Source organism: Ranitomeya variabilis, chromosome 5, assembly GCF_051348905.1.
Source record: "Ranitomeya variabilis isolate aRanVar5 chromosome 5, aRanVar5.hap1, whole genome shotgun sequence".
Taxonomy (NCBI): Eukaryota; Metazoa; Chordata; class Amphibia; order Anura; family Dendrobatidae; genus Ranitomeya; species Ranitomeya variabilis.
This window is the reverse complement of record NC_135236.1, coordinates 38,922,291-38,949,376: the sequence shown is the minus strand read 5'-3', so window position 1 is coordinate 38,949,376 and position 27,086 is coordinate 38,922,291. Positions and strand designations below refer to the sequence as shown.

The window sequence follows — 27,086 nt, the reverse complement described above, 5'->3', positions numbered from 1 at the left end:
GCCTGGCATACTGTTATGACCCCAATGGCAGAGGGTCTCAGAAATAATTACTAAGTCTGCAAACACTAAAAACCAGCTCATAGGGCAGTGGTAACTGAGCTGACCATATATCTAATCCTAGCACCACAAATAGCAGCAGCCGGGGAACGTGCCTACGTTGGTTCTAGACGTCTCGCGCCAGCCGGGGAATTAACTAACCCTAGAAGGGAAAAGAAAGACCTTTCTTGCCTCCAGAGAAAAGACCCCAAAAGTTGGATACAAGCCCCCAACAAATAATAACGGTGAGGTAAGAGGAAAAGACAAACGTAAGAATGAGCTAGGTATTTAGCAAAGAGAGGCCCACTAGCTAATAGCAGAATATAGTAAGATGACTTATATGGTCAGCAAAAACCCTATCAAAATATCCACGCTGGATATTCAAGAACCCCCGAACCGTCTAACGGCCCGGGGGGAGAACACCAGCCCCCTAGAGCTTCCAGCAAAGTCAGGAATCACATTTAGTACAAGCTGGAAAAATATAAGAGCAAAGCAAATAACCAAAAAACAAAGAAGCAGGACTTAGCTTAATTTTGCACGAACCGGACCAGCAGACAGGAGCAAACAGAAAGGATCTGATTACAACGATGCCAGGCACTGGACTAAGGATCCAGGAAGTTTATATAGCAACACCCCTGGACTAACGACCCAGGTGAGTGCCAAACTGAGGAAAGACAATCCCAGAGTCATATCACAAGTAACCACAAGAGGGAGCCAAAAAGTCTAATTCACAACAGGAGTTCACCCTAAACAGGCTTAGAGTTCCCCCTTCTGGTCTGGAGTGTGAACATGTTGTATGTGTGTGATACCTGAATGTGGTTGTCTTTCATTGCCTTCAGACATGACATCACTTCTCCCCTGAAAGGATAATGACATCACTGCGACGACCAGGACACTGAGGGCGCCGCATGTACACAGTGACTGCACCAGCAGAATAGTGAGTGCAGCTCTGGAGTATAATACAGGATGATACTCAGGATCAGTAATGTAATGTATGTACACAGTGACTGCACCAGCAGAATAGTGAGTGCAGCTCTGGAGTATAATACAGGATGTCACTCAGGATCAGTAATGTAATGTATGCACACAGTGACTGCACCAGCAGAATAGTGAGTGCAGCTCTGGGGTATAATACAGGATGTAACTCAGGATCAGTAATGTAATGTATGTACACAGTGACTGCAGCAGCAGAATAGTGAGTGCACCTCTGGGGTATAATACAGGATGTCACTCAGGATCAGTAATGTAATGTATGTACACAGTGACTGCAACAGCAGAATAGTGAGTGCACCTCTGTGGTATAATACAGGATGTCACTCAGGATCAGTAATGTAATGTATGTACACAGTGACTGCACCAGCAGAATAGTGAGTGCAGCTCTGTGGTATAATACAGGATGTAACTCAGGATCAGTAATGCAAAGTATGTATACAGTGACTGCACCAGCAGAATAGTGAGTGCAGCTCTGGAGTATAATACAGGATGTCACTCAGGATCAGTAATGTAATGTATGTACACAGTGACTGCACCAGCAGAATAGTGAGTGCAGCTCTGGAGTATAATACAGGATGTCACTCAGGATCAGTAATGTAATGTATGCACACAGTGACTGCACCAGCAGAATAGTGAGTGCAGCTCTGGGGTATAATACAGGATGTAACTCAGGATCAGTAATGTAATGTATGTACACAGTGACTGCAGCAGCAGAATAGTGAGTGCACCTCTGGGGTATAATACAGGATGTCACTCAGGATCAGTAATGTAATGTATGTACACAGTGACTGCACCAGCAGAATAGTGAGTGCAGCTCTGTGGTATAATACAGGATGTAACTCAGGATCAGTAATGCAAAGTATGTATACAGTGACTGCACCAGCAGAATAGTGAGTGCAGCTCTGGAGTATAATACAGGAGGTAACTCAGGATCTGTAATGTATTGTATGTACACAGTGATACACCAGAAGAATAGCGAGCGCAGCTCTGGAGTGTAATAGAGGATGAATACATTTTATGTAAAATCCAAGATAAAACGAAGCTTTGAGTTTAGGTCCCTTTAAGTTACAGTACAGGAGATGTTATCAGATACGAATGCACAGAAAACACGAATCTTGTAATAAATATATTTATGAAATCATTATTACAAACATTGTAGAAAAGCCAATGATTCATTTTCTGTCACCTGTAGCCAAAATACTTAAAAAACACAAATAAGGTAGGAAAAAATATAACGAAGAATCTGTCATAGAAAAAGTAAAAAGTGTTGTGCAGCCTGTCCTGTGCACGCAGCGTGATCCCGTGCAGCCAGCGAGGCCCCGGCTTTACAGAAAACTTCACGGTTCCCAATAGATCTCGGAATAAGATGTGATGCCGGGCCGAAATCATCTGATAAAGGCTCTGCTGCGGTGTCCTGGGTGATATCTGTGCCCGACCAGATGGGGGCGCTGCAGCCGCACATACACCTCCTGCCCCGGACAGCGACTCTCAGCTCCTTGTACTTTGTGGGAGATTACACCGACAAGCAGGGAAAGGAGTTATCAGAGAGAAGAGTTTATCTGGGGCTTGGCTGCTCCGTGAGCCCATCTGAAGCAAAAGACGCACGAACACAGCCGCTGACCGGGCACCTGGACGTTCCCTCCGGAGCTGTGCTCCGTGCCTTCTGCATCCTCTCCACCCCAGGAGATGTAGCGCCTCCACGTGGTCGGGCTCAGCAGTGCAGCCTTTATAAGGATAAGCTTGCCACAATGACTTACGGTAGTTTTCCACGTCTAATTATAAAACTTATTGCTATTCTGAGATTTACTGACTGAAACGTACTTCCACGTGTGGGACCACTCCTTTAACCTACACTGGTGGTCTTCATCTTCTGTCCTTTCAGCTGTGGTGAAACTACAACTCCCAGCATGTCCACAGCCTGTGGTTTCACCCTAAGGGACAGATGACTGGTCTGTACAAGTCAGCCACTAGAAAAGTAAGATCCCGCAGGTCTCCACGTTGGGCTGACCCTACAGCCAGGAGATAAGCGGCTGCCCGGCTAAGCGGCCTGTCTAGCACCTCAAGAGCAGGAATCAAAGTGGAGAGGCTCTAAGAGGACTCCGCTCTTGTGTTTCTTCTTCTTCCTTCCTGATTGTCCCATTAGATGTCATGGCTCACACTCTCCATGAGGATGGTGCGATCAGTCTGGGCTGAGAGCAAGCAGTGGAAGAGACACTTGTGTCTATGAATGACACCATGTTTGACTTCTTTTAGTGGTGTAAAGGGACAGTTCTGACACCACGGGGCTGGTGCTGTCATCATGGGAACAGTGCTGACATCAGCAGCCGGTGATGATTTCAAAAGGCCATTGCTGACACCAAAAGGCTGGAGCTGACATCAGAGGGCTGGAGCTGACATCAGAGGGCTGGTGATGATATCAGAAGGCCAGAGCTGACATCTGAGGGCTGGTGATGACATCAGAGGGCTGGTGATGATATCAGAAGGCCAGAGCTGACATCAGAGGGCTGGTGATGACATCAGAGGGCTGGTGATGATATCAGAAGGCCGGAGCTGACATCAGAAGGCTGGTGATGACATCAGAAGGTCAGAGCTGACATCAGAGGACTGGTGAGGACATCAGAGGGCTGGTGATGATATCAGAAGGTCAGAGCTGACATCAGAAGGCTGGTGATGATATCAGAAGGCCGGAGCTGACATCAGAAGGCCAGAGCTGACATCAGAGGGCCGGCGCTGACATCAGAGGTCTGGTGATGACGTCAGAAGGCCAGAGCTGACATCAGAGGTCTGGTGATGATATCAGAAGGCCAGAGCTGACATGAAAGGGCCGGAGCTGACATCAGAGGGCTGGTGATGATATCAGAAGGCCAGAGCTAACATCAGAGGGCCGGAGCTGACATCAGAGGAATGGTTATATCATTGGAAGGCCGGAGCTGACATCAGAAGGCTGGTGATGACATCAGAAGGCCGGAGCTGACATCAGAGGACTGGTGATGACATCAGAGAAATGGTTATAACATCACAAGGGCTTCCGCTTCAATCCTAACACAGCGATGAAGACGATGATTTCTGTGAAGGCCGGGAGGGCGCTGTGGAAAGAGAACAAAAAAGAACAAATATCAAGACTTGTGTCAGGGTCCATCTCACCCTCCTCCACCCTTGTTCTATCTTTCATACTGTCACATTCACACAGAGTAAACGAGACAGTCTTTGTACCAAGGTTTAAGGAAGTCTGGAGTAAATGTTTCCATTCATTGACAGCAGAGGCCTGCAGCCCATCCCGTCTTTTCTCCGTGCTTCAGATCCTATGTGGCGGCTGCAGCACAATATACAGCTGTAATTAAAATCATTCAACCCCCATTGTAAACCGAGCCGTAGTGCACTGTGAGGTGCAGCGGACCTTTGTCCTGTTAGAAGGTCTTGAGCGTCAGATTCTTACAGAAGAAATGAGGTTTTCTCCTAGGATTTCCCAATACTTGATTTAATCATCTTTTCCTTCATAAGCTATGTGTTTATAGTGACTGATAAAACAAAGAGCTCCCACCATGCTTTACTGACATCCCCGAGCCCTCACCACGCTTCACCAACATCCCCAAGCCCCACCATGCTTCAACATCACTGAGCCCCCGCTGTGCTTCGCTGTAGACATCACTAAACCTCGCCATACTTCACTGTAAACATCACCGAGCCCCGGCCATCCTTTACTGTAGACATTAAAGAGCCTCCGCCATGCTTCACTGTAGTCATCATCGAGCCCTGCCATGCTTTACTGTAGACAACACCGAGCCCCCGACATGCTTCATTGCAGTCATCACCGAGCCCACGCCAGGCTTTACTACAGTCATCATCAATCCACCACCATGTATCAATGTAATCAACACCGAGCCCCTGCCATGCTTCACTGTAATCATTACCGAGCCCTCGCCATGCTTCATTGTAATCATTATCGAGCCCTCGCCATGCTTCACTGTAATCAACACCGAGCCCTCACCATGCTTCACTGTAATCAACACCGAGCCCTCGCCATGCTTCACTGTAATCAACACCGAACCCCTGCCATGCTTCACTGTAATCAACACCGAGCCCCCGCCATGCTTCACTATAATCAACACTGTCAAAAATGGTGAAGAACCCACAACGCATTTTTACAATTTTTTATTTATTTATTAATTTTAAACGGTGTGGGATACTCTATTCGAGATAACCAGCTTTGCTGAAGCTGACAGCTGAGGGTTGTAGCCCACAGCTCGCAGTTTTTCCTGGCTGGTTATCAAAAATACAGGGGAATTAATGCTATATTTTAAAAATGTATTTACAGCCCAGGTGTCGACTGATGAATATGCCTATCAGCGGCACCTGCTCTTACTTTTATCAGCAACAGCCGGCGTAGGCTTATGGGAGTAGTAGTTCCATCAGCCGACACCTGTGACTGGAGGCCAACTTTTTACTTCCGGTCACAGCTGCTGGCTCACATTGTCATCTGGCAGCGTGGGAACTGCAGCTCTCTCACTGGTGTTACGGGTCTTACCACCAATCAGAGCCGCCTGTGTCATGCAGATGACAGCATGGGAAACACCCGATGTTCAGGGTGTCGAACCTGAACAGTAATACAGACTTTCTGGTGAAGTCCGTGTTTGGGGTCCATGCCCGAACAGTAGGTGTTTGGTACGGACCCCGAACTTTACTGTTCAGGTTTGCCAGTCTCTACTCAGGACTAAACTGATTAATGGTGAAGTATATCGTGGCACAGCTGCGTTGGTGCACAAAATATATGTTCACTGGTTTGGGGAACCTAATATAATAATTTGGCACTCAACTTGTTAGCGTCTGTTGCTTAGAAAGATTTATTATTGCAGTCCAAAATAAAATGTTTCGGTCTGAACTAGACCTTCTTCAGTAAACCGACTGCTCTTGTGGTATACCCAGTATGTATAGCCGTTCGTTAAAGTTGGTCAATATGTATATGAGGGCTCGCTCAAAAAAACCTTTCGGGAGAGTAATCTCCCAGGTATATAACCATATGTCTAATGTGACCTGGAAATGTGGAGCTCCAGTTTAGTCATGAGGAGGAAACCAATACAGGTATATACTACATACAGGAGGAGATGACACACAGGTATTAACTATATACTGAAGGACATGACATACAGGTATTTACTATATACAGGGGAGATGACATACAGGTATATACTATATACAGGAGGAGATGACACACAGGTATATACTATATACCGGAGCAGATGACACACAGATATACACTTTATACAGGAGGAGATGTGTTATGACCCCAGTGGACAGGGTCTCAGAGGAACGTGTAAGTCTGCAAGATACAAAAATCCAGCTCATAGGGCTGTGGTAACTGGGTTGACCAAATAGCTACTCCTAACACCAACACTAGAAGTAGCCGGGGATCATGCCTACGGTGATCGCTAGATGACTCGCGCCAGCCGGAGAATCTAACTACCCCTAGGAGAAGAAAACAAAGACCTCTCTTGCCTCCAGAGAAAGGGACCCCAAAGCAAGATACAAGCCCCCCACAAATAATAACGGTGAGGTAAGAGGAAATGACAAACACAGAAATGAACCAGGTTCAGCAAAGAGAGGCCAGCTTACTAATAGCAGAATATAGCAAGATAACTTATCTGGTCAACAAAAACCCTATAAAAATCCACGCTGGAAATTCAAGAACCCCCGAACCGTCTAACGGTCCGGGGGGAGAACACCAGCCCCCTAGAGCTTCCAGCAAAGGTCAGGATACAGATAGGAACAAGCTGGACAAAAATACCAAACAAAACAAAAGCAAAAAGCAAAGAAGCAGACTTAGCTTGAAAAACAGGAACCAGGATCAGAGGACAAGAGCACAACAGATTAGCTCTGATTTCAACGATGCCAGGCATTGAACTGAAGGTCCAGGGAGCCTATATAGCAACGCCCCTGAGCTAACGGCCCAGGTGAGGATACAGAAAAAGACAGACGCTCCAGAGTCAAATCACTAATGACCACTAGAGGGAGCAAAAAGCAAAATCACAACAGAGATGACATACAGGTATATACTATATACAGGGGAGATGACTTACAGGTACATACTGTATGCAGGAGGAGATGACACACAGGTATATACTATATACAGGAGGAGATGACACACAGGTCTATACTATATACAGGAGGAGATGACACACAGGTATATACTATATACAGGGGAGATGACATACAGGTATATACTACATACAGGAGATGACACCAGATACATACTATATACAGGGGAGATGACTTACAGGAACATACTATATACAGGAGGAGATGACATACAGGTATATACTATATACAGGGGAGATGACATACAGGTATATACTATATACAGGAGGAGATGAAAACAGGTAAATACTATATAAAGGAGGAGATGACACACAGATATATACTATATACAGGAGATGATACACAGGTACATACTATATACAGGAGGATATGACAAACAGGTACATACTATATACAGGGGAGATGACACACACATATATACTATATACAGGAGGAGATGACACACAGGTATATACTATATACAAGAGGAGATGACATACAGGTATATACTATATACAGGAGATGACATACAGGTACATACTACATACAGGAGATGATATACAGATATATACTATATACAGGGGAGATGACACAGGTATATACTATATACAGGAGGAGATGACATACAGGTACATAATATATACAGGAGGAGATGACACACAGATATATACAGGAGATGATATACAGGTATATACTATATACAGGGGAGATGACTTACAGGTACATACGATATGCAGGAGGAGATGACACACAGGTATATACTATATACAGGAGGAGATGACATACAGGTATATACTATATACAGAAGGATATGACATACAGGTATTTACTATATACAGGGGAGATGACATACAGGTATATACTATATATAGAGGAGATGACATACAGGTATATACTATATACAGAGGAGATGACATACAGGTACATACTATATACAGGAGGAGATGACATACAGGTATATACGATATGCAGGGGAGATGATATACAGGTACTGTATATACTATATACAGGAGATGACATACAGGTTCATACTATATACAGGAGGAGATGACACACAGATATATACTATATACAGGAGGAGATGACACACAGATATGTGCTATATACCGGAGGAGATGACATACAGGTATATACTATATACAGGGGAGATAAAAACAGGTATATACTATATACAGGAGATGACATACAGGTATATACTATATACAGGGGAGATGACTTACAGGTACATACTATATACAGGAGGAGATGACATACATGTATATACTATATACAGGAGGAGATGACACACAGGTGTATACAATATGCAGGAGATGACACACAGGTATATACTATATACAGGAGGAGATGACCCACAGGTATATACTATATACAGGAGGAGATGACACACAGGTATATACTATATACAGGAGGAGATGACACACAGGTATATACTATATACAGGAGGGGATGACATACAGGTGCATACTATATACAGGAGGAGATGACACACAGGTATATACTATATATAGGAGGAGATCACACACAGGTACATACTATATTAAGGAGGAGATGACACAGGTATATACTATATACAGGAGGAGATGACTTACATGTATATACTATATGCAGGAGGAGATGACACAGGTATATACTATATACAGGAGCAGATGACACACAGGTATATACAATATACAGGAGGAGATGACACAGGTATATACTATATACAGGAGAAGACACACAGGTATATACAATATACAGGAGGAGATGACATACAGGTATATACTATATACAGGAGCAGATGACACATGTATATACTATATACAGGAGGAGATGGCACACAGATATATACTATATATAGGAGGAGATGACCCACAGGTATATACTATATACCGGAGGCGATGACATACAGGTATATACTATATGCAGGGGAGATGACATACAGGTATTTACTATATACAGGGGAGATGACATACAGGTATATACTATAAACAGGAGGAGATGACACACAGATATATACTATATACAGGGGAGATGACATACAGTTATATACTATATACAGGAGGAGATGACACACAGGTATATACTATATACAGGAGGTGATAACATACATGTATATACTATATACAGGGGAGATGACATACAGGTATATGCTATATACAGTAGCAGATGACACACAGGTATATGCAATATACAGGAGATGACTGTCACGGGGAGACTAGGTGAGCGAGAGCTAATAACCCGGGCCCCTGCAATTTCCCTCAGACTAGGGAAATCCTGACTGACCTGGAGTTTACACTGATGGTGTGCATGTCCAGGCCTCGACCCTCGCCCTGTCTCCTGTTTCAACCCTAGGCTGAAAATCACCGCCCACCACCCAGTGAAGATGTAATTCACCAATAACCACAGTTAGTACAGACAAGGATAAAGGAAAATATACACCACGCCGCAGACACTCAGGAATACACTATAAATGTGCAGGGCAAAATAAATACAAATATAGGAAGGATGAGCCGAAAGGCTCATTTCGCCGAAACGTGCGTTGGGGTGGGTGCACGCTGTGGACCAGGAGTGATTTTGTGCTTGTGCAGGTAATTATGTTTTATTCTTTACAGCATTAACCCTTGGTTGATTTTTCAGTTACTTTGTTTATTTGGGTCTTGCTCCCTGCTATGGCGTTACTGTGGAGTCCTTTGGGACCATAGATATTTATGCCTTCAATCTTCTGGTCCACATGCCTGTACCCCTGGCCGTTTCCTAGTGCACATTGTGACCTGTGTGTTTTCTTACTTCCCTCCCTGGCCTGTAATACCGTGTTATATGTGACTTTAATAAAGTATTTGCATTATTTTTCATTATAAAACTTTGTTGGGTGTTGTTTGATCGCATGTTTTCTATGGTAGTTCATTATTGATTAGCGATTATCCCACAGACATGTCTGTTATGGCCCGCTACATATAATCTATTATTTATTTTTATATGATTAATATCTGGGCATTCTTCTCATGAAGCTGTGGTTCAAATATAGGAAGGAGTAAATAAGACAAAGGAAAATACACCACCAGCAACGACTCTCCAGCAACCAGCTCTCCACTCCAGACCGAGATAACAACGCACAAGACAGAAGCTATAATCGGCGACGCCCAATGATCAGGAGATCTATTTAAAGGCAATGGGCATGGCCCAGCTTCCAATCCGAGGATCAGGTAAATTAACCCCGGAACAGCTAGATAGAATCTAGCCGACGCCAATGAGCAAATAGTGGTCAAAAGCGGAATTACCGCTGTCTGTCGAACGACCTGATCTGAACAGCGTCCGACATGACAATGACACACAGGTATACGCAATATACAGGAGGAGATGACACATAGGTATATACTATATACAGGAGGAGATGTCACACAATTACAGTATATACAATATATAGAAGGAGATGACATACAAGTATATACTGTATACAGGAGATGACAGACAGGTATATACTATATACAGGAGGCGATCACACATGTATATACTATATACAGGGGAGATGACATACAGGTATATACTGTTATGGACCTGGTGGTTAGGTGCACCAGGAATGACCTGATAGTTAAACACGGAATCGGGACGAGCTCTGGGGAAATGGGAACTCTGCTGACCGCAAATCCTACTCCTATCAACACAACTAGAAATAGCCGTGGAGCGTGCCTGACTCTGCCTAGACGCCTCTTCACAGCCTAAGAACTAACTACCCCTAAAGAAAGGAAACAAAGCCTCACTTGCCTCAGAGAAATTTCCCCAAAGGTAAAAGCAGCCCCCCACAAGTATTGACTGTGAGTTAAGAGGAAATCACAAACACAGGATGAAATAGGCTTTAGCAAAGGGAGGCCAGTCTAACTAAACAGATTGAGGATAGAAAAGGGATCTTTGCGGTCAACACAAAAAACTACAAAACCACGCAGAGTGTGCAAAAAAATACCCCTGCACCGACTCACGGTGCGGTGGTACCACTCTGCACCCCCAGAGCTTCCAGCTAGCCAGGCAGTTTCATGATAGCAAGCTGGACTAGAACTTAGCAAGAAAAACCATATGTAACAAATGAACAAGCAGGAACTTAGCTTCGCTGGAGTAGACAGGTCCTCAGAAAGATCCAGGAGAGATCTGAACCAGCACTAGAACATTGACAGCTGGCATGGAGTAACGATCTGAGTGGAGTTAAATAGAGAATCCAGCCTAGCCCTAAACGAGGGCAGGTGGGGAAGGAATCTCAGAACCAGCAGCTCCACTCACAGCCACCAGAGGGAGTCCACGGACAGAACTCACCGAAGTACCATTCATGACCACAGGAGGGAGTTCGAGAACGGAATTCACAACAGTACCCCCCCCCTTGAGGAGGGGTCACCGAACCCTCACCAGAGCCCCCAGGCCGATCAGGACGAGCCAAATGAAAGGCACGAACTAAATCAGCAGCATGGACATCAGAGGCAACAACCCAGGAATTATCCTCCTGACCATAGCCCTTCCATTTGACCAAGTACTGAAGTTTTCGTTTCGAAATACAAGAGTCCAAAATCTTCTCCACCACATACTCCAACTCCCCCTCGACCAACACCGGAGCAGGAGGATCAACGGAGGGAACCATAGGCGCCACATATCTCTGCAGCAACGACCTATGGAACACATTATGGATGGCAAAAGAAGCAGGAAGGGCCAAACGAAATGATACAGGATTAAGAATTTCAGAAATCTTATAAGGACCAATGAAACGAGGCTTAAACTTAGGAGAAGAAACCTTCATAGGAACATAACGAGATGATAACCAAACCAAATCCCCAACACGAAGTCGGGGACCCACACGGCGACGGCGGTTAGCGAAACGTTGAGCCTTCTCTTGGGACAAGGTCAAATTGTCCACCACATGAGTCCAAATTTGCTGCAACCTGTCCACCACAGAATCCACACCACAACAGTCCGAAGGCTCAACCTGCCCTGAAGAAAATCGAAGATGAAAACCAGAATTACAAAAAAAAGGCGAAACCAAAGTAGCCGAACTGGCCCGATTATTAAGGGCGAACTCAGCCAATGGCAAGAAGGTCACCCAATCATCCTGATCCGCAGAAACAAAGCATCTCAGATAGGTTTCCAAAGTCTGATTGGTTCGTTCGGTTTGGCCATTTGTCTGAGGATGGAAAGCCGAAGAAAAAGACAAATCAATGCCCATCTTAGCACAAAAGGAACGCCAAAACCTTGAAACAAACTGGGAACCTCTATCAGACACGATGTTCTCCGGAATGCCATGCAAACGAACCACATGTTGGAAAAATAATGGAACCAAATCAGAGAAAGAAGGCAATTTAGGCAAGGGTACCAAATGGACCATTTTAGAGAAGCGATCACAAACCACCCAGATGACCGACATCCTTTGAGAAACAGAAAGATCTGAAATAAAATCCATGGAAACATGTGTCCAGGGCCTTTTCGGGACCGGCAAGGGCAAAAGTAACCCACTGGCACGAGAACAGCAGGGCTTAGCCCGAGCACAAGTCCCACAAGACTGCACAAAAGAACGCACATCCCGCGACAAAGAAGGCCACCAGAAGGACCTAGCCACCAAATCTCTGGTACCAAAAATCCCAGGATGACCAGCCAACACCGAACAATGAACCTCAGAGATAACTCTATTAGTCCATCTATCAGGGACAAACAGTTTCTCCGCTGGACAACGGTCAGGTCTATCAGCCTGGAACTCCTGCAGCACCCACCGCAAATCAGGGGAGATGGCAGACAGAACTACCCCCTCTCTGAGAATACCAGCTGGCTCAGGAACCCCAGGAGAATCAGGCACAAAACTCCTTGAAAGGGCATCAGCCTTCACATTCTTAGAACCCGGAAGGTACGAAACCACAAAATTGAAACGGGAGAAAAACAGCGACCAACGAGCCTGTCTAGGATTCAACCGCTTGGCAGACTCGAGATAAGTCAGATTCTTGTGATCTGTCAAGACCACCACGCGATGCTTGGCTCCTTCAAGCCAATGTCGCCACTCCTCGAATGCCCACTTCATAGCCAACAACTCCCGATTGCCAACATCATAATTACGCTCAGCAGGCGAAAACTTTCTTGAAAAGAAAGTGCATGGCTTCATTACAGAGCAATCAGAACTTCTCTGAGACAAAACAGCCCCTGCTCCAATTTCAGAAGCATCAACCTCGACCTGAAAAGGGAGCGAAACATCTGGCTGACACAACACAGGAGCCGAAGAGAAATGACGTTTCAACTCCTGAAAAGCCTCAACGGCCGCAGAGGACCAATTCACCACATCAGCACCCTTCTTGGTCAAATCAGTCAACGGTTTAACAACACTAGAAAAATTAGCGATGAAGCGACGGTAAAAATTGGCAAAGCCCAGAAATTTCTGAAGGCTCTTCACAGATGTAGGCCGAGTGCAATCATAAATAGCTTGGACTTTAACAGGATCCATCTCGATAGTAGAAGGGGAAAAAATGAAACCCAAAAAGGAAACCTTCTGAACTCCAAAGAGACACTTAGATCCCTTCACAAACAAGGAATTAGCACGAAGGACCTGGAACACCATTCTGACCTGCTTCACATGGGACTCCCAATCATCCGAAAAGACCAAAATATCATCCAAATATACGATCATGAATCTATCCAGATACTTTCGGAAGATGTCATGCATAAAGGACTGAAACACAGAGGGAGCATTAGAAAGGCCGAATGGCATCACCAGGTACTCAAAATGGCCCTCGGGCGTATTAAATGCTGTTTTCCATTCATCGCCCTGTTTAATACGCACGAGATTATACGCCCCTCGAAGGTCTATCTTGGTGAACCAACTAGCCCCCTTAATCCGAGCAAATAAATCAGACAGTAGAGGCAAAGGGTACTGAAATTTGACCGTGATTTTATTAAGAAGGCGGTAATCTATACAAGGTCTCAGAGAACCATCCTTCTTGGCCACAAAAAAGAACCCTGCTCCCAATGGTGACGACGACGGGCAAATATGCCCTTTCTCCAAGGACTCCTTTATATAACTCCGCATAGCGACGTGTTCTGGCACAGACAAATTGAAAAGTCGTCCCTTAGGGAACTTGCTACCAGGAATCAAATTAATAGCACAATCACAATCCCTATGAAGAGGTAGGGTACTAGACTTGGGCTCATCAAATACATCCCGGTAATCCAACAAAAACTCAGGGACTTCAGAAGGAGTGGAGGAAGAAATTGACAACAATGAAACATCCCCATGTACCCCTTGACAACCCCAACTGGACACCGACATTGATTTCCAATCCAATACTGGATTATGGACCTGCAGCCATGGCAAACCCAACACGACCACATCATACAGATTATGCAACACCAAAAAGCGAATATCCTCCTGATGCGCAGGAGCCATGCACATGGTCAACTGGGTCCAGTACTGAGGCTTATTCTTGGCCAAAGGCGTAGCATCAATTCCCCTCAAAGGAATGGGATGCTGCAAGGGCTCCAAGAAAAAACCACAGCGCCTGGCAAAATCTAAGTCCATCAAATTCAGGGCAGCGCCTGAATCCACAAATGCCATAACAGAATAGGATGACAAAGAGCAAATCAGAGTAACAGACAAAAGAAATTTAGGCTGTACAGTACCAATGGTGACGGACCTAGCGAACCGCTTAGTGCGCTTAGGACAATCAGAGATAGCATGAGTGGAGTCACCACAGTAAAAACACAGCCCATTCTGACGTCTATGTTCTTGCCGTTCAGCTCTGGTCAAAGTCCTATCACATTGCATAGGCTCAGGCCTCTGCTCAGAGGATACCGCCAAATGGTGCACAGCTTTGCGCTCACGTAAGCGCCGATCGATCTGTATGGCCAAGGACATTGATTCATTTAGACCAGCAGGCGTGGGGAACCCCACCATAACATCCTTAAGGGCTTCAGAAAGACCCTTTCTGAAAATTGCTGCCAGGGCACACTCATTCCACTGAGTAAGCACAGACCACTTTCTGAACTTCTGGCAATATACCTCCGCTTCATCCTGACCCTGACACAAAGCCAGCAAAATTTTCTCTGCCTGATCCACAGAATTCGGTTCATCATAAAGCAATCCCAGCGCCAGAAAAAACGCATCTACATTACACAATGCAGGATCTCCTGGTGCCAGGGCGAATGCCCAGTCTTGAGGGTCGCCACGCAACAAAGAAATAATGATTCTTACTTGCTGAATAGGGTCACTAGAAGAGCGGGGTTTCACAGCAAGAAACAGTTTACAATTGTTTTTGAAACTCAGAAATTTAGATCTATCCCCAGAAAACAAATCAGGAATTGGAATTCTAGGCTCCAACATAGGATTCTGAACTACATAATCTTGAATGTTTTGTACCTTTGCAGCGAGTTGATCTACACTAGAGGACAGACCTTGAATGTCCATATCCACACCTGAGTTCTGAACCACCCAGAGTTTAAGGGGAAAAGAAAGGCAAAACACACTGCAAAGAAAAAAAAATGGTCTCAGAACTTCTCTTTTCCCTCTATTGAGATGCATTAACACTTTGTGGGCCAGCTGTACTGTTATGGACCTGGTGGTTAGGTACACCAGGAATGACCTGATAGTTAAACACAGAATCGGGACGAGCTCTGGGGAAATGGGAACTCTGCTGACCGCAAACCCTACTCCTATCAACACAACTAGAAATAGCCGTGGAGCGTGCCTGACTCTGCCTAGACGCCTCTTCACAGCCTAAGAACTAACTACCCCTAAAGAAAGGAAACAAAGCCTCACTTGCCTCAGAGAAATTTTCCCAAAGGTAAAAGCAGCCCCCCTACAAGTATTGACTGTGAGTTAAGAGGAAATCACAAACACAGGATGAAATAGGCTTTAGCAAAGGGAGGCCAGTCTAACTAAACAGATTGAGGATAGAAAAGGGATCTTTGCGGTCAACACAAAAAACTACAAAACCACGCAGAGTGTGCAAAAAAATACCCCCGCACCGACTCACGGTGCGGTGCTGCCACTCTGTACCCCCAGAGCTTCCAGCTAGCCAGGCAGTTTCATGATAGCAAGCTGGACTAGAACTTAGCAAGAAAAACCATATGTAACAAATGAACAAGCAGGAACTTAGCTTCGCTGGAGTAGACAGGTCCTCAGAAAGATCCAGGAGAGATCTGAACCAGTACTAGAACATTGACAGCTGGCATGGAGTAACGATCTGAGTGGAGTTAAATAGAGAATCCAGCCTAGCCCTAAACGAGGGCAGCTGGAGAAGGAATCTCAGAACCAGCAGCTCCACTCACAGCCACCAGAGGGAGTCCATGGACAGAACTCACCGAAGTACCATTCATGACCACAGGAGGGAGTTCGAGAACGGAATTCACAACAATATACTATATACAGGGGAGATGACACACAGGTGCATACTATACACAGGAGGAGATGACACAGATATATACTATATACGGGAGGAGATGACAGGTATATACTATATACAGGAGGAGACGACACAGGTATATACTATATACAGGAGGAGATGACACACAGGTATATACTATATACAGGAGGCGATGACATACATGTATATACTATATACAGGGGAGATGACATACAGGTACACACTATATAAAGGAGATCAAATACAGGTATATACTATATATAGGAGGAGATGACATACAGGTATACACTATATACAGAAGAGATGACATACAGGTATATACTATATACAGGAGGAGATGACATACAGGTATATACTATATACAGGAGATGACATACAGGTATATACTATATATAGGAGATGACATACAGGTGTACACTATATACAGAAGAGTTGACATACAGGTATATACTATATACAAGAAGAGTTGACATGGATATACAATATATAGGAGGAGATGACATACAACAGGTGTACAGTTTTTACAGGGGAAATTACATACAGGTATATACTATATACAGGGGAGATGGCATACAGGTATATACTATATAAAGAAGATGACATACAGGTGTATACTATATATAAGGGAGATGACAAACATGTATATCCCGAGGGGGAAATGAGAGGTGTGAGGTGAAAATGAGAGGTGTGAGGTGAAAATGAAAAGGTGTGAGTGCAAAATGAGAGGAATGAGGGAAAATAGTGGAGTGAACGGAAAATAACAGATGTGAGGTCGAAATGACAAGTGTTAGGGGGGAATGAGAGGAGGGGGGAAATAAGAGGAGTGAGGGGGGAAAATGAGAGATGTGAGGGGAAAATGAGAGAAGTGAGGTGCTAAATGAGAGGCGTGATGGGAAAATAAGAGAAGTGAGGTGCTATAGCTAACCACAGATATTTACTATGCCAAGGCAACGCTGGGCTCTTCAACTAGTCGGCCATAAAGTGTAATAACATGGGCTACCAAAGAAAAACATGAGAAATCGGCCACAAAGTGCAATAACATGGGCTACCAAAGAAAAACATGAGGTTAAAAAATGAGAAAATGTCCCCAAAATGCAATAACAGGGCTACCAAAGAAAAATGTGAGGTAAAAAAGTGAGTGAATGCCCACATATAATAACATGGGCTACCAAAGAAAAACATGAGAAAGCGGCCATAAAGTGGAATAACATGGGCTACCAAAGAAAAACCATGAGGTAAAAAAGTGAGTGAACGCCCACATATAACAATATCATGGGTTACCAGGGAAAAGAGTGAGAAATCAGCCACAAAGTGCAATAACATGGGCTACCAAAGAAAAACGTGAGGTAAAAAAAGTGAGAAAATGGCCACAAAATGCAATAACATAGGCTGCCAAAGGAAAAAGTGAGGTAAAAAAGAGAGTGAATGCGCACATTATTATTATTACTATTTATTTATATAGCACCATTAATTCCATGGTGCTGTACATGAGAAATGGATTACATACAGAGTTATAGATATAATTTACGGTAAACAAGTTTACAGTGACAGACTGGTACAGAGGGAAGAGGACCCTGTCCTTGCGGACTTACATTCTATGGGATAATGGTGGGATAATGGGGAAGAGACAGAAGGTCGGAGGTGCAGCAGCTCTGGCGCTGGTGAGGCAGCGGCTCTGGCGATGGCGAGGCGGCAGAATAGTTATTGCAGGCTGTAGGCTTTCTTGAAGAGATGGGTTTTTAGGTTCCATATGAAGGATCCGAGGGTGGTGGATAGTCGGGCGTGTTGAGGCGTGGAATTCCAGAGGATGGGGGATATTCTTGGAGGCGGTTGTGTGAGGAACGAATAAGGCCGGCCTCACACTCAGCGTATCAAAATACGGTCCGTATTTTACGGCCGTAATACGCAGAAAAGTCCCCAAAATAGTGATCCGTATGTCATCCGTAGGCAGGGTGTGTCAGCGTATTTTGCGCATGGCATCCTCCGTATGTAATCCGTATGGCATCCGTACTGCGATATTTTCTCGCAGGCTTGCAAAACCGACATCTAATGGATTTATGTGCTCAAATGTTTGTTAAAACATATATACAGTATGTATATATATATATATATATATATATATATATACAGTCATATGAAAAAGTTTGGGCACCCCTATTAATCTTAAGCTTAATGTTTTATAAAAATTGTTTTTTTTGCAACAGCTATTTCAGTTTCATATATCTAATAACTGTTGGACACAGTAATGTTTCTGCCTTGAAATGAGGTTTATTGTACTAACAGAAAATGTGCAATCTGCATTCAAACAAAATTTGACAGGTGCATAAGTATGGGCACCCTTATCATTTTCTTGTATTAAATACTCCTACCTACTTTTTACTGACTTACTAAAGCACTTTTTTTGGTTTTGTAACCTCATTGAGCTTTGAACTTCATAGCTAGGTGTATGCAATCATGAGAAAAGCTACTTAAAGTGGCCACTTGCAAGTTGTTCTCCTGTTTGAATCTCCTCTGAAGAGTGGCATCATGGGCTCCTCAAAACAACTGTCAAATGATCTGAAAACAAAGATTATTCAACATAGTTGTTCAGGGGAAGGATACAAAAAGCTGTCTCAGAGGTTTAACCTGTCAATTTCCACTGTGAGGAACATAGTAATTAAATGGAAGGACACAGGTACAGTTCTTGTTAAGGCCAGAAGTGGCAGGCCAAGAAAAATATCAGAAAGGCAGAGAAGAAGAATGGTGAGATCAGTCAAGGACAATCCTCAGACCATCTCCAGACAGCTGCAGCATCAACTTGCTGCAGATGGTGTCACTGTGCATCGGTCAACTATACAACGCACTGTGTTTTTTGCCGCCATGCATAACGCCTTTTTGTATTACCGAACAACTCAATCTTGGTTTCATGAGTCCACAGGACCTTCTTCCAAAAAGAAATTGGCTTCTCCAAATGTGCTTTTGCATACCTCAGCCGACTCTGTTTGTGGCGTGCTTGCAGAAACGGCTTCTTTTGCATCACTCTCCCATACAGCTTCTCATTGTGCAAAGTGTGCTGTATAGTTGACCGATGCACAGTGACACCATCTGCAGCAAGTTGATGCTGCAGCTCTCTGGAGGTGGTCTGAGGATTGTCCTTGACTGATCTCACCATTCTTCTTCTCTGCCTTTCTGATGTTTTTCTTAGCCTGCCACTTCTGGCCTTAACAAGAACTGTACCTGTGTTCTTCCATTTCCTTACTATGTTCCTCACAGTGGAAATTGACAGGTTAAATCTCTTAGACAGCTTTTTGTATCCTTCCCCTGAACAACTATGTTGAATAATCTTTGTTTTCAGATCATTTGACAGTTGTTTTGAGGAGCCCATGATGCCACTCTTCGGAGGAGATTCAAACAGGAGAACAACTTGCAAGTGGCCACGTTAAGTAGCTTTTCTCATGATTGCATACACCTAGCTATGAAGTACAAAGCTCAATGAGGTTACAAAACCAAAAAAAGTGCTTTAGTAAGTCAGTAAAAAGTAGGTAGCAGTATTTAAAACAAGAAAATGATAAGGGTGCCCATACTTATGCACCTGTCAAATTTTGTTTGAATGCAGATTGCACATTTTCTGTTAGTACAATAAACCTCATTTCAAGGCAGAAACATTACTGTGTCCAACAGTTATTAGATATATGAAACTGAAATAGCTGTTGCAAAAAAAACAATTTTTATAAAACATTAAGCTTAAGATTAATAGGGGTGCCCAAACTTTTTCATATGACTGTATATATATATATATATAGAGTGGGGCAAAAAAGTATTTAGTCAGTCAGCAATAGTGCAAGTTCCACCACTTAAAAAGATGAGAGGCGTCTGTAATTTACATCATAGGTAGACCTCAACTATGGGAGACAAACTGAGAAAAAAAAATCCAGAAAATCACATTGTCTGTTTTTTTATCATTTTATTTGCATATTATGGTGGAAAATAAGTATTTGGTCAGAAACAAAATTTCATCTCAATACTTTGTAATACATCCTTTGTTGGCAATGACAGAGGTCAAACGTTTTCTGTAAGTCTTCACAAGGTTGCCACACACTGTTGTTGGTATGTTGGCCCATTCCTCCATGCAGATCTCCTCTAGAGCAGTGATGTTTTTGGCTTTTCGCTTGGCAACACGGACTTTTAACTCCCTCCAAAGGTTTTCTATAGGGTTGAGATCTGGAGACTGGCTAGGCCACTCCAGGACCTTGAAATGCTTCTTACGAAGCCACTCCTTCGTTGCCCCTCTGTATACTTTTTTGCCCCTCTGTATGTCATTGAGACACATATATATATATATATATATATATATATATATATATATATATATACTGTATTTAAATTTAATTCAGCGAGATATATGTGAAAAGCCGGTAATTCAATTGCCGGCTTTTCATTTCTCCTTCACAAACCCGACAGGATATGAGACATGGTTTACATACAGTAAACCATCTCATATCCCTTTTTTTTGCATATTCCACACTACTAATGTTAGTAGTGTGTATGTGCAAAATTTGGGTGCTGTAGCTGCTAAAATAAAGGGTTAAATGGCGGAAAAAATTGGCGTGGGCTCCCGCGCAATTTTCTCCGCCAGAGTGGTAAAGCCAGTGACTGAGGGCAGATATTAATAGCCAGGAGAGGGTCCATGGTTATTCGCCCCCCCCCCCGGCTACAAACATCTGCCCCCAGCCACCCCAGAAAAGGCACATCTGGAAGATGCGCCTATTCTGGCACTTGGCCACTCTCTTCCCACTCACGTGTAGCGGTGGGATATGGGGTAATGAAGGGTTAATGTCACCTTGCTATTGTAAGGTGACATTAAGCCAGATTAATAATGGAGAGGTGTCAATTATCCATTATTAATCCAATTGTATGAAAGGGTTAAAAAAACACACACACATTATTAAAAAGTAATTTAATGAAATAAACACACAGGTTGTTTTAATATTTTATTGCTCTCTCAATCCACCTGAAGACCCTTCGTGGGACGTGACAGATCATCAGAAGGTATGTATATTGTTGGTTTATTATTTTTCAGAGCGAGGGTCTTCAGGTGGATTGAGAGAGCAATAAAATATTAAAACAACCTGTGTGTTTATTTCACTAAAATACTTTTTAATAATGTGTGTGTTTTTTTAACCCTTTCATACAATTGGATTAATAATGGATAGGTGTCATAATTGACGCCTCTCCATTATTAATCTGGCTTAATGTCACCTTACAATAGCAAGGTGACATTAACCCTTCATTACCCCACATCCCACCGCTACACGGGAATGGGAAGAGAGTGGCCAAGTGCCAGAATAGGCGCATCTTCCAGATGTGCCTTTTCTGGGGTGGCTGGGGGCAGATGTTTGTAGCCAGGGGGGGCCAATAACCATGGACCCTCTCCTGGCTATTAATATCTGCCGTCAGTCACTGGCTTTACCACTCTGGCGGAGAAAATTGCGCGGGAGCCCACGCCAATTTTTTCTGCCATTTAACCCTTTATTTTAGCAGCTACAGCGCCCAAATTTTGCACATACACACTACTAACATTAGTAGTGTGGAATATGCAAAAAAAAAGCGATATGAGATGGTTTACTGTATGTAAACCATGTCTCATATCATGTCGGGTTTGTGAAGGAGAAATGAAAAGCCGGCAATTGAATTACCGGCTTTTCACTAACACCGCTGCGTATTTCTCACAAGTCACACTGCTGGTCCGTGTGGAATCCGTATTTTTCTCGCCCCCATAGACTTTCATTGGCGATTTTTTTGCGCAATACGGTGACAAACGCAGCATGCTGCGATTTTCTACGGCCGTACAAGACCGTATATTACGGATGCGTAATATACGGCAGATAGGAGCTGGGCCATAGAGAATCATTGGGCCGTGTGTAATGCGTATTTTACGGACGTAGTTTATGCGCTCATACGTCCGTAAAACTCGCTAGTGTGAGGCCGGCCTAAGTGTGGAGGAGAGTAGGAGGTCTTGGGAGGATCGGAGATTACGTGAGGGAAGATAGTGGGAGATTAGTTCAGAGATATAGGGAGGGGACAGGTTGTGGATGGCTTTGTAGGTCAGTGTTAGTAGTTTGAACTGGATTCGTTGGGGAATTGGGAGTCAGTGGAGGGATTTGCAGAGGGGAGAAGCAGGGGAGTAGCGAGGAGAGAGGTGGATTAGCAGGGCAGCAGAGTTGAGGACAGACTGGAGTGGTGCAAGCGAGTTAGCGGGGAGGCCACAGAGGACGGTGTTGCAGTAGTCGAGGCGGGAGATGATGAGGGCATGCATAAGAGTTTTAGTAGATTGTGGGGTGAGGAAGGAACGGATTCTGGCAATATTTTTGAGTTGGAGGTGACAGAAGGTGGCAAGAGTTTGAACATGCGGTTTAAAGGACAAGGCAGAGTCGAGAGTTACTCCGAGGCAGTGGATCACAGGTGCGGGAGAGAACGTGATGCTGTTTACCATAATAGATAGATCAGGTAGGGGGGATACGTGAGGTGGGGAAAAGATGATGAGTTCGGTTTTGTCTACATTGAGTTTTAGGAAGTGAGAGGTGAAGAAGGAGGATATGGCTGACAGACACCCTGGGATTCTGGACAGATATAACAATAACATGGGCTACCAAGGAAAAACGTGAGAAATTGGCCACAAAGTGCAATAACACGGGCTACCAAGGAAAAATGTGAGGCAAAAAAGTGAATGAATGGCCATATATAACAATAACATGGGCGACCAGGGAAATGCGTGAGAAATCAGCCACAAAATGCGATAACATGGGCTACCAAAGAAAAACGTGAGGTAAAAAAGTGAGATTACGGCCACAAAATGCAATAACATGGGCTGCAAAAAGAAAATGTGAGGTAAAAAAGTGAGCGAACGCCACATATAACAATAACATGGGTTACCAGAGAAAACGTGAGGTAAAAAGTGAAGAAACCGCCACACAGGGCAATAACCTGGGATTATGGTACTAACAACCTCACTCGCCACCAGCCTGAGCGGCCACAATCTGCTCTTATAACTTTACAATAACCCGCTCGTCAGGGATCGTCTCAGAACGTCACGCACCCCGAGTTGTCGGTCAGGGCGGTGCGGAGCTCGGTGTAATCACACACTCAGCCTCCTCCGCTCATCATGTCTGTTTCTCCCGGAGGAGGAACAGGTAAGGATTAACCTCACTGACGATACTTCCCTCCGCTCCCGGCAGGGGCCGCACTTCCCGCACTTTTCATCCACATTATGGAGTCTCACTGATTGTATAAAGTTGTGTAATAAGCGCCGGGTGCGGTCACATGACTCCTACGTCATATCTGTCTGATTTTATAGTGATAAATGTAAAGTGTTAGCATCGGCCTCGTTTTACCCATAATGCATCGCGAATAGTTATTTGCATACATCAGCCTGCCGCCTCGGTGACGCCGCCGAGTGTTAGAAATGGGCATACGTCAGCGTCATTACGTCACTAGCCTGATTATACAGCTGTGTCCATAAGGGGGCGACAGCGTACGCTTGTACCGCACTGGTGCCGCGGCCATTCTGGAGAAGGGCAGGATCCTGCTGTTACCATGTCTGTGCCAGATTCAGCCATCTTAAGTGAGGGCATTATTCCTTATTATTGGCAGCGCCTCTGAATCAGTAATATATAGGACTGACATATATAAATCAGGGCATGCTGGGAATTGTAGTGACCACTGAGCTACATATAGAGGATTAATGCTACCAGGGGCTGCCTGAATAAGATGTGTCGCCCTCTGTGTTTGCTGTTGTCTGGGAATGGTCGCCGTTAGCGATCAGTGTGTGGTCGTCATGTGACGGTAAAATGGTGGCATCGTTTAAGACGCTAGAGATGGATAACTCCAGAGCAACCAATCAGGTTCCAGCTCTCCTGCCTCAGCTGCCCTTTTGAGAATGAAAGCAGCTCCCTGATTGGATGTCTCTTTCGGGCATTCTCTTCCTATGTGTCTCTCAGTCCCTGCCTAAGATGGAGGGGGCAAATACAAATGGCCAGCGGGGTCCGGTCAGGGGGCTGAGGTGTTCAGCAGACAACATGGCAGCCTGTACTCTGCTGACAGAATCCCGATCCATCTTAAAGAGTGACGGCTATAACGGGAAGCTGCTGGAAGGTCAATGGCGCAATAGGGTCTGATCTGGATAGTAAGAGTTTAATTCCCATAGATAGAGCCCATACACAGGCTCATAGAGATGTCGGCTGCTGCAGATCCTCCGGTCTTCCTCGTAACCAACCAAAGCAAAAAAGTGCACAGAAAGTGAATTGTCTCCGTGCAACTTGAAGTATACAAGTCCGAAGGGATGATTAACATGAAATTATGGTTTAATTCAACGCGTTTCGGAGCACTGGACGCAACAAATGTATATACCTTTGGGTTAAAATACTAACATTTCCACACTACATCTGTTCTAGGCCCTCACCTGACGGAATACGCCGCCTCTGGTTGCCAGGCGTTCTACTGATGCTGAGGTCCACAAAGTCAGTTAGGGGCGAAGAACATGAACGATGTCTACAGTCCTCGTCATTCTTCTGGCTCTGAGGTCCACGCAGTCACTTGGAGATAACGTATGGCATTAACATCTCCACTCAGCAACCGTTCTTCTGGCTCTGAGGTCCACACAGTCACCTGGAGATGATGTATGGCATTGACGTCTCCACTCAGCGGTCGTTCTTCTGGCTCTGAGGTCCACAAAGTCACTTGGGAATGATGTACGGCATTAACATCTCCACTCAGCAACCATTCTTCTGGCTCTGAGGTCCACACAGTCACCTGGAGATGATGTATGGCATTGACGTCTCCACTCAGCGGTCGTTCTTCTGGCTCTGAGGTCCACGCAGTCACTTGGAGATAACATACGGCATTAGCATCTCCACTCAGCGACCGTTCTGGCGCTAAAGTCCACGTAGTCACTTGGGGGTCACTCAAGTCATTAACATCTCTGACCCCTGGTTGTTCTCCTGGCTCTGACCTGCCCACAGTCACTTGGCAACGCACTTTATTGACATGTCTACTCCCGTCATTTTGTGCTAAGTTCCAAAGTTACCTTTGTGGACATCGCACGTCATTATCGTCTCCTCCCCCTGGTAGTTCTTCTGGTCCCAAGGTCCACGTAGTCACTTGGCAAGGCACACCATTGACATCTCAGATCCCGTCGTTCTTTTGGTCCCAAGGTCCACGTAGTCACTTGACGTCAATGATGTGTGTCACTGACCACATGACCACAGTGCAAGAAACAAACACCCATGCTGAGGATTGGGGAGCGGAGTCAGGTGAGGTCAAAGGACAGGAGGGTATAATGTGTTGATTTTAATCACTTCGCGTTCTATAAAGGAATCCAGCAATTTGGAGGCTGGCTGAATTCGGGCAAATCCAATCATGAAAATGTTGAATGCATCAAAATTTTTGGTAAACTTATGAATTTGGTTGATTACAAATCAATTTGCTACTAGCTATAAGAGAATTGGCATTTAACCCCTTTAAGATCATCCATCTTACTTTAAGCCTTAGGCCGGAGACACACTGGTGCGAGAGACGGCCGAGTCTCGCTGGTTAAAAGCAAGCTGTGGCACCTGCATTCCGGAGCTGAGCGTGCAGCTCCATGTATTGCTATGGAGCCGCACGCTCCGCTCCGGAGTGCAGGTGCCACAGCTTGCTTTTAACCAGCGAGACTCGGCCGTCTCTCGCACCAGTGTGTCTCCGGCCTTAGAAGGATACTCCCATTCCAGTAGGTAATGTCATATAGGCATGAATGAAGCCGTACTGAGCATGTGCGACCATTGCCCCAATCACTAGCTACAGGAGTGGTGGACGCACATGCTCACTACAGCTCCACCTTGAGCCCCTATTGTCAAGATTGGAGGGGGATCCTCAGCAGATGGACCACTAGGGAAAATAGATTTATTGTCTTTCCTGTGTATTGGTGCCACTTGTTATTTATAGGACAATTCCTGTAAAGTGCACAAACCTGCCTCATCACGTGCTGTTAAAGGGGTTGTCCTATGTACCAGACCTACTGACAGCCGACCTTTGTGGGTTTATTGTAAACCATTGTAAACTAATGTCAGCAGAAATGTGCTATTACATGGTGCCACCTGAAAGAATGGAGAGCATTGCTGAAAAACAAATCACTGTTTATGTTCCTCAACTCAGCAGAATCAACGAGTTTACTAATTAATGTGATAATAAAATTCATAAAAAACAAAATCCATCACAAAAATTAGGCACTGCTGAGATTCGAACTCAGGATCTCCTGTTTACTAGACAGGCGCTTTAATCAACTAAGCCACAGCGCCAGCTGCTGCCCACGCAGCTGAGCCTCTGGTAGAATGGTGAATGCAGCTCTGGAGTATCATACATGATCATTAATGTAATGTATGTACACAGTGACTGCACCAGCAGAATAGTGAGTGCAGCTCTGGAGTATAATACATGATCATTAATGTAATGTATGTATACAGTGACTGCACCAGCAGAATAGTGAGTGCAGCTCTGGAGTATAATACATGATCATTAATGTAATGTATGTATACAGTGACTGCACCAGCAGAATAGTGAGTGCAGCTCTGGAGTATAATACAGGATGTGACTCAGGATCAGTAATATAATGTATGTACA

At 44.5% G+C, this 27,086-nt stretch overlaps 1 long non-coding RNA gene and 2 other non-coding genes across 3 annotated transcripts; all 3 read right to left on the bottom strand.

The window, feature by feature from the left end:
• Nucleotides 1-2,142: 2,142 nt before the first annotated feature.
• On the bottom strand, nucleotides 2,143-23,731 carry LOC143774264 (uncharacterized). Its single transcript, XR_013215503.1, has 2 exons — nucleotides 23,530-23,731; nucleotides 2,143-4,115 (listed from the first exon to the last, which is right to left on the bottom strand). It is a non-coding gene; the product is annotated as an uncharacterized LOC143774264 (long non-coding RNA).
• Nucleotides 23,513-23,646, bottom strand: LOC143777266 (U8 small nucleolar RNA). The gene has a single exon (XR_013216062.1). It is a non-coding gene; the product is annotated as a U8 small nucleolar RNA (small nucleolar RNA).
• Nucleotides 23,732-26,690: 2,959 nt separating the features above from the next.
• On the bottom strand, nucleotides 26,691-26,764 carry TRNAT-AGU (transfer RNA threonine (anticodon AGU)). Its single transcript has one exon. It is a non-coding gene; the product is annotated as a tRNA-Thr (tRNA).
• Nucleotides 26,765-27,086: the final 322 nt, after the last annotated feature.